Source organism: Polyodon spathula, chromosome 14 (genome assembly GCF_017654505.1).
Source record: "Polyodon spathula isolate WHYD16114869_AA chromosome 14, ASM1765450v1, whole genome shotgun sequence".
In the NCBI taxonomy this organism is placed as follows: Eukaryota; Metazoa; Chordata; class Actinopteri; order Acipenseriformes; family Polyodontidae; genus Polyodon; species Polyodon spathula.
Window position 1 is genome coordinate 691,283 of NC_054547.1, and position 9,293 is coordinate 700,575.

Sequence of the window (9,293 nt, forward strand, 5' to 3'; positions counted from 1 at the left end):
TGCTGCTCACCGCTGCAACAGACCAACAACCCTGCCTGCTGTCACCCAGGTCTCAGCTACAGCACTTCAACATCTACACATAATACTCACACATACCACACAGAGTCAAAGAACATGAAGGACCCTTCAATACTAACACATACCACACCGAGTCAAAGAACATGAAGGGCCCTTCAATACTCACACATACCACACCGAGTCAAAGAACATGAAGGACCCTTCAATACTCACACATACCACACCGAGTCAAAGAACATGAAGGGCCCTTCAATCGAAGACAGTTTTCTTCCCCCACCAAGACAGGAACATAATTGAAAAAAAAAAAAAACACACCATTTTGCGTCACCTGCCTCTGCCTTTCTCAACAGTTTGAAGCAGCCGAGATCTCTCCAGCAGCGTTTAGATGTGTCTGCACTGACTGCCTTCTTTGCATTAGCAATCTGAAAAGGAAGCCTCTGTTCTGGAGAATTCAAACATGCTCGAGCAGTGGGTAGGACACTCCTAGATCATGTTCCTGGATATTAGTCTTGCTGCACTGGTGTCAGTCACAGACTTCTCAAAAGAGAAACACAGATCTATACAGTGGTAAGATGAGAATGTGTACATAACCCAGCTGTGCAACTGACAGTCCTCAAGGTATCTTAAAAGAAGAGAAACATCACTACGGAGCACTGCATTTACACATCTTTTTAATTTCAAATACCGCCCTTTAAAAAAAAAAAAAAAAAGACATATATCATTAAAAAAATAACTTTAGGCTTCAATCACAATCACATACACGTTTTGTTTTTTAATAGTGACTAATTCTAAAAGTAGGTTTTTAACACTGTTTCCTTCTCCAGATGTTTTCGTGTTAAATATTCTGTTTGTTGTCTTAGATCGTGTGGTACATTTACTATCACCGTTCATTTTCACAGTACTCTGGACTTAATTGTTTTAATTTTTATATATATATATATATATATATATATATATATATATATATATATATATATATATATATATATATATATATATATGTATGAGATTTTTGGATGGGAGAACAAGCCTCCCCCCTACTGAAACACATACAGGAATTCTGGCATTGCTCCATCTCCGAGGCAGAGCTGTCTAATCTTTGTAAACAGTCTGATAACAGAGAAGATCTCCCTTCCTCAGAGAAGCACAGCAATTCCTCGATTCTGCTTGTTCTTTATTAATATTCCCACACACACAGGTTGCTACTTGCTTCAGGCCTGCATTCCAGTCTCTGCAGATGAGCAGGATGTTGTGTAACGTTACTCACAAACCCAGAATGAAAGTGTATCACACCCTTAACCACAAACTGCTCAGTGTTACTGTATGTGGCACAGAGAAACCCCAGAGCTCATCAGCTCAGCCTACGCACTCTAAACAGAGGTGTGAGCTGCTCCTCTTTGCAGGGGCCTCTTTTGGGTTAATATAATGGAGTGCAAAGGGCATTCCCCCTTCTTTGAAGTGGAAGGTTCTCAGCTCGGTCTCTCAGCAGTCTACTATACAGTAATGCATCTGGTTGAATTCACATTTTACACAAAGTTCAGGTCAGGGGCAGCAAATCACCTGGAACACCATCAGTCTGCTGCAATTCTGGCTCAGAACAGGGTTCCTAAAACTGCGGCTGTGGATAAAGAAAAGCACCTCCGTCTGCAGCACCCATTGCTATCGCGTGACGTCACTGTGATAGAAGCAGTCCTGCAGACAAACAGCGCCCACGTTAAGCAGCGAGCGCAATAACACACAGACTTCACTACGGACTCCTCCATGATCCGAGCTGGTGATCCTAGCTTCAAGCTGCTCATCAACAGCCTTCACCTGTTAGGTTTCACTCATGCGGAGGGAGAAGCAGCAGAATGCAAAGCCAGCAGATTACAAGTACAAGCTGCTTAATAGGATCTGATAGGCACTGTTCTTTTCAGCTCCTGTGAGACACATCATTTTTTTTTATCAAAGGATTCTGAATTACAAAAGTCCACTGTTTTACTTATTAAACAGAAATATTTGGCTGGCATACAAAGTGGATGTATTTTGTCAAACAAAACAAAACAAAACAAAATGATTGGTTTCTCTTCCACTGTTTTGTATGCAAGAGGGACACTGTTAGGCACATGCAGGTATAAGAGAAGCATTATGTTTACAGTACAGAGCGTAATGTAACAATATTCCTGTGTGAGGCTCAGCATACACACCCCATCACTACTAGCACAACTACAATGCCCTGAAGAACCACTGCATTCACATGAATAAAGAAATGACTGGACAGCCTTACAACAAATCGAGTGGAATCAGTCCCTGAATCTCGGCTGCGGTTTAATGGATGAAAACATTTTATGTGGGCAGACAACCATACTGTAGCAAACTCTCTTAACTGAATCAGAGAACAGTGGGTGTGTGAAGAGGGACATGTGAATGTAGTTACCTTCTAACCCAGTGCTTCCCAGCGCTGGTCCTGGGGACCCCCTGTGTCTTCTGGTTTTCATTCCAACTGATTTCTCAATTATTTAACTAGACCCTTCATTGAACTAATAATTTGCTTAATTAGACCTTTTTTTAATTATTCTCAGCTCCTAAACAGTTGCACAGTTCAAGTTACTTAAAATATGGTACAGCTAAGCGAAATCTGCAACTGTTTAAAAGCTGAAAACAAGTAAAAAGGTCTAATTAAGCAAATGACCAGTTCAATTAAGAGTTTAGTTAAGCAATTGAGCTCAGTTGGAATGAAAACCAGCAGACAAAGGGGTCCCCAGGACCGGGGTTGGGAAGCCCTGTTCTAACCCCTTTCCCCTTACTTGCTTGCTTTCTGATCTGAAACTCAAAATAGCTACAAGGATGTTGACAAACATTATTTCAGTTTACAAACAAAGTAAAAAGCAGTGCAATGCTCACTGTTTCACAAAGTTCCAAAAACAATCAAATGCTGTATTTTTAAAATTCATTTACTTTTAAACTCTGTACCTGGCAGATCCTTACACAGCTGGCAAACTTAGCAATGCCCAATGATTCATCAGCTGCAACAGAAAATCAATGGCTGCTTAAGCTAATGCAGCACCCACTTGAAGCTCAAAAGTAAGCAAGCATTCAAAGGGGGATTTAGGTCGTTTATCAGGTATATCTCCAAACATATCAGCTCACTGAGGCAAGCCATTTCTGAGCAATCCTGCTTTGCATGGGTTTTTTCTAAACTGTTCTTATTTAAGAAGGGCAGTACCTTGTTTAGAGAGTCCTTTCCTAAAACATTATTAAAATAAGAAATCAGCAGCTCCAGAGGACAGTGAGCGCATCCTGCTGCTGCAGCTAATAGGATCATGTCTGTAATATTGAAAACGCACATGAATACTTGCACACAGCTTTAACTGGTTCAAGCAGCACATGGCTAAAAAACACCATGCAGAGAAATCTTGTTATTCTCAATTCACACTCTCCCTAACATTTAAAAGCAGAATGTACGTAGGAGGGAAGTAATGGAAAAAGAAAGTATTCCCAATCAGCAGTTCTGTAGTTAAGCTATTAAGAAGAAGGACGGATTACAAGAGCAGGAATATCTGATTAAAACTGTGGGGCAATATCAGATAGCCAGCAAAGCAAAGCCGTGATCAATGACCTAGCTCAAGCAAGAGATTAGAACTACAATAGTTCAGTCTGTAAAATATTAACAAAGCTGGCTTTTTCACTGACAAATCTGTACTTCAAAGACTAACAACTTTAACTAAAGCAATGAGAAAGGTCTGCATATCATTTATCAGTTGATATGCCACATTTGTCAACAGACCAATCTACCTTGCACTCACTGTGCTCTGGATACTGCCTCTCACCCCTTCACAGGTCAGACCCACAGCAAGCCAACACTGTCCATCTAAAACGAACTGTCAAAGGGGGTTGTCAATAGATGACAACCATGTAAACAGAAACAGAAAATATGATCTTTATCCTTTGCAGGATGTTTTCTACTTTGAAATGCATGTTCTGCTTACAAAGCTTCAAATCCTTTTCATCAATGAACCGTTTCATTTCTGCTTAAGGCATTTGTGTGTCCACCCTCAAGAATCTCTTTGCAGTTGCTGGTGTAAGAACGTGACACCACCAACTGAAATCACACTGTGGACTTTCACAGGTAGAGAAGTCACAAACACATTCATGTTTGCTTCTAATGGCTGGAAAAGGAATTGAGGATGTCTCAATCCATCCCTCTCTTCTGGATGTTTACCCAATCACATCATACTATGTATTCACAGCTGCCAAGAGTGGGGATGCCAACAGCCCTGCAGCTGCCTCTATACCCAGGTTTGCACTGTGGGGTAAAAATCAATTCAGTCTCCACTCTGTCGTGGAAAGTGGACTATACAATGTATATCAGACATTATTCACAGATGCAGACGTCTGGGAAATTAGAAAAGCATGTACACAGTGCTTTTAGTTTTTAATACAATTCATTCAAACTTAATTTATAAATCTCAATTTTACAATCAACATCTATCTCAGAAACAGAACATGACTCTAACCAACAAAGTCAATCACTCTACAAAGAAAAAGCAGGGATACAAACATGAATTACATACTGCACATGTGGTTAACATGTAGAAAACAGAAAGTACTGATTAGAGGAAAAACCTCAGAATGGAGTGTGGTAACCAGTGGTGTACCACAGGGATCTCTATTAGGTCCTCTGCTATTCCTAATCTACATTAATGATTTAGATTCTGGTATAGTAAGCAAACTTGTTAAATTTGCAGACGACACAAAAGTAGGAGGAGTGGCAAACACTGTTGTAGCAGGAAAGGTCATTCAAAATGATCTAGACAAGATTCAGAACTGGGCAGACACATGGCAAATGACATTTAATAGAGAAAAGTGTAAGGTACTGCACGCAGGAAATAAAAATGTACATTATAAATATCATATGGGAGATACTGAAATTGGAGAAGGAATCTATGAAAAAGACCTAGGAGTTTTTGTTGACTCAGAAATGTCTTCATCTAGACAATGTGGGGAAGCTATAAAAAAGGCCAACAAGATGCTCGGATACATTGTGAAAAGTGTTGAATTTAAATCAAGGGAAGTAATGTTAAAACTGTACAATGCACTAGTAAGACCTCATCTTGAATATTGTGTGCAGTTCTGGTCACCTCGCTATAAAAAAGATATTGCTGCTCTAGAAAGAGTGCAAAGAAGAGCGACCAGAATTATTTCGGGCTTAAAAGACATGTCATATGCAGACAGGCTAAAAGAATTGAATCTGTTCAGTCTTGAACAAAGAAGACTACGTGGCGACCTAATTCAAGCATTCAAAATTCTAAAAGGTATTGACAGTGTCGAGCCAAGGGACTTTTTCAACCTGAAACAAGAAACAAGGACCAGGGGTCACAAATGGAGTTTAGACAAAGGGGCATTCAGAACAGAAAATAGGAGGCACTTTTTTACACAGAGAATTGTGAGGGTCTGGAATCAACTCCCCAGTAATGTTGTTGAAGCTGACACCCTGGGATCCTTCAAGAAGCTGCTTGATGAGATTCTGGGATCAATACACTACTAACAACCAAACGAGCAAGATGGGCCGAATGGCCTCCTCTCCTTTGTAAACTTTCTTATGTTCTTATGTTATTATGTTACAACACCAGCTCAACACCGCCATTCACAGCACTGTTACAGCACCAGCTCAGGGTCTGAGGACCAACATCATGCCACTTGACCGAATATCTGAAGCACAAAATTACAAGAGATAGTTTGTAGATAGATGTCCTGTCCAATTGACTTTCACACAGTGCTCAACTTATTTTGCGAAAGTATGCAGATGGATTAAGGAGTACTATATGAAAACGTATAAATAAATAAATAAATAAATAAATAATGCACACAAGCCTGACCGTGAACTTAAACTAATTACCTTGGTGTCGAATTGAACTGGGTTGTGGGTCAATGTAGATCAAAACAGGAAATACAAATCTCTCAAAGCACAGCGCAGTATACAGTGCTATCACTAAACAACAAACAATTAAAAAAACAAACAACTTAACTTACAATCCAAGCAAACAAACCGATCTCTGGTATCCCCTGTGCCGTGCACCCGAGTATCTCCTGCCGCTACAGGCCACCCGTGGCTTCCAGCACCGCCTAGACCCGCAAACACACTTGATTTAGATAAATACCACAGCCGGTGTCTGAACATTAACGTGACACACTACTTACAATTAAATTCCTGATGGGCAACATTTTTATTAAGACATTCAGACATTTAATTTTGCCGAACCCCGCCTTGCTTAATTCAGCCGGATTCTGTTTTTTTTTTTTTTTTTTTGTATACAACCAGTCTATTTAAATTGCACAAGGCGGGTGTGGGCTGGTTACCCGATTTTGTTTATGTTTTACTAAGTATTGTCGTTTTCCATATTTTAAACATTAACGACCGCAGCGAAATAGCTCTAATTCCCCCCTTCCCGAGACACTCCCCGGATCTGGGCGGGACTCGGCGACTCCAAACCGGGGCACATCCACAGCCCGAGAACCGAGGCCAGGTGGGGCTGTTCACACGCATTGAAATAAAAATGACAAAGCGAGTAAACGATAACAACACAAGGTGACAGAAGAAAAGAAACGACCCCGCAGGGGCTGATCACTTAGCCGCTCGCTGTTACTGAACCTCTATGAGAAACACATACATCTCCCGATCATAAGCATCAGTCAGTAACCCTATCCCTCCACAACACAGCAACCTGAGGTAAAAAACAAATCAATTAAAAAAACACAACACAGCACTGACCTGTTCAAAGTGGTGGTACGCGTGGCTGTTCTGTCTGTTCACTTCTTTAAACCAATGGGTGTTATTTTTGTTCTAATTATTCTCTTGTTAACGGTGTCCTTCTTTCAATCCACTGTCAGCCTCACTCGCAGTCACGGGGAGGGGAGGGGAGGGGAGGCGCTGCTCCGCGCTCACTCGCAATCACAGGGAGGGGAGGCGCTCACTCGCAGTCACGGGGAGGGGAGGCGCTCACTCGCAATCACGGGGAGGGGAGGCGCTCACTCGCAGTCACGGGGAGGGGAGGCGCTCACTCGCAATCACAGGGAGGGGAGGCGCTCACTCGCAGTCACGGGGAGGGGAGGCGCTCACTCGCAATCACGGGGAGGGGAGGCGCTCACTCGCAGTCACGGGGAGGGGAGGCGCCGCTCCGCGCTCACTCGCAATCACAGGGAGGGGAGGGGAGGCGCCGCTCCGCGCTCACTCGCAATCACGGGGAGGGGAGGGGGGCGCCGCTCCGCGCTCACTCGCAATCACAGGGAGGGGAGGGGAGGCGCCGAGGCGCTCACTCGCAGTCACGGGGAGGGGAGGCGCTCACTCGCAATCAGGGGAGGGGAGCTCCGCGCTCACTCGCAGTCACGGGGAGGGGAGGGGAGGCGCCGCTCCGCGCTCACTCGCAATCACGGGGAGGGGAGGGGAGGGGCTCCGCGCTCACTCGCAATCACAGGGAGGGGAGGGGAGGCGCCGCTCCGCGCTCACTCGCAATCACAGGGAGGGGAGGGGAGGCGCCGCTCCGCGCTCACTCGCAATCGCGGGGAGGGGAGGGGAGGCGCCGCTCCGCGCTCACTCGCAATCGCAGGGAGGGGAGGGGAGGCGCCGCTCCGCGCTCACTCGCAATCGCAGGGAGGGGAGGGGAGGCGCCGCTCCGCGCTCACTCGCAATCGCGGGGAGGGGAGGGGAGGCGCCGCTCCGCGCTCACTCGCAATCACAGGGAGGGGAGGGGAGGCGCCGCTCCGGGAGGGGAGGGGAGGCGCCGCTCCGCACTCACTCGCAATCGCAGGGAGGGGAGGGGAGGCGCCGCTCCGCGCTCACTCGCAATCGCAGGGAGGGGAGGGGAGGCGCCGCTCCGCGCTCACTCGCAGTCACGGGGAGGGGAGGGGAGGCGCCGCTCCGCGCTCACTCGCAGTCACGGGGAGGGGAGGGGAGGCGCCGCTCCGCGCTCACTCGCAATCACAGGGAGGGGAGGGGAGGGGAGGCGCCGCTCCGCGCTCACTCGCTCGGAGGGGAGGCGAGGGGAGGGGAGGGGAGGCGCCGCTCCGCGCTCACTCGCAATCACAGGGAGGGGAGGGGAGGCGCCGCTCCGCGCTCACTCGCAATCACAGGGAGGGGAGGGGAGGCGCCGCTCCGCGCTCACTCGCAATCACAGGGAGGGGAGGGGAGGCGCCGCTCCGCGCTCACTCGCAGTCACGCGGGAGGGGAGGGGAGGCGCCGCTCCGCGCTCACTCGCAATCACGGGGAGGGGAGGGGAGGCGCCGCTCCGCGCTCACTCGCAGTCACAGGGAGGGGAGGGGAGGCGCCGCTCCGCGCTCACTCGCAATCACAGGGAGGGGAGGGGAGGCGCCGCTCCGCGCTCACTCGCAATCACAGGGAGGGGAGGGGAGGCGCCGCTCCGCGCTCACTCGCAGTCACGGGGAGGGGAGGCGCCGCTCCGCGCTCACTCGCAATCACAGGGAGGGGAGGGGAGGCGCCGCTCCGCGCTCACTCGCAATCACGGGGAGGGGAGGCGCCGCTCCGCGCTCACTCGCAATCGCGGGGGAGGGGAGGCGCCGCTCCGCGTCGTACAGGGAGGGATAGTCACGGGGAGGGGAGGGGAGGCGCCGCTCCGCGCTCACTCGCAGTCACGGGGGAGGGGAGGCGCCGCTCCGCGCTCACTCGCAATCACAGGGACGCTGGCAGTCACAGGAGGGTGAGGCTTCGCTCCTCGCCCCTCCGCGCTCGGAGGTGAGGTAGCTCCGCTCCCCTCACGATCGCGAGGGAGGCGCCGCTCCGCGCTGGGGGAGGGGAGGGGAGGCGCCGCTCCGCGCTCACTCGCAATCACGGAGGGAGGGGAGGCGCCGCTCCGCGCTCACTCGCAGTCACGGAGGGGAGGGGAGGCGCCGCTCCGCGCTCACTCGCAATCACGGGGGAGGGGAGGCGCCGCTCCGCGCTCACTCGCAATCACAGGGAGGGGAGGGGAGGCGCCGCTCCGCGCTCACTCGCAATCGCAGGGAGGGGAGGGGAGGCGCCGCTCCGCGCTCACTCGCAATCGGGGGGAGGGGAGGCGCCGCTCCGCGCTCACTCGCAATCGCAGGGAGGGGAGGGGCTCCGCGGGATCACAGGGGAGGGGAGGCGCCGCTCCGCGCTCACTCGCAATCACAGGGAGGGGGGGGGGGGAGGCGCCGCTCCGCGCTCACTCGCAATCACAGGGGAGGGGAGGGGAGGCGCCGCTCCGCGCTCACTCGCAATCACAGGGAGGGGAGGGGAGGCGCCGCTCCGCGCTCACTCGCAA

The 9,293-nt window shown here is 49.2% G+C and overlaps 1 protein-coding gene across 5 annotated transcripts in view; it reads right to left on the bottom strand.

The window, feature by feature from the left end:
• Nucleotides 1–6,984, bottom strand: part of LOC121326411 (ras-specific guanine nucleotide-releasing factor RalGPS2-like) — a 59,521-nt gene extending 52,537 nt beyond the window's left edge. The window contains exons 1-2 of one of the 5 annotated variants that reach the window (XM_041269663.1): nt 6,770–6,979; nt 6,031–6,123 (exon numbers count right to left, since the gene is read on the bottom strand). The gene's annotated coding sequence lies outside the window, so the exon portion shown is untranslated. Of the gene's footprint in view, nt 1–333; nt 440–6,030; nt 6,124–6,769 lie in introns of those variants that run through there. The other 4 variants (XM_041269666.1, XM_041269665.1, XM_041269662.1 and 1 more) reach the window with 4 other exon arrangements.
• Nucleotides 6,985–9,293: the final 2,309 nt, after the last annotated feature.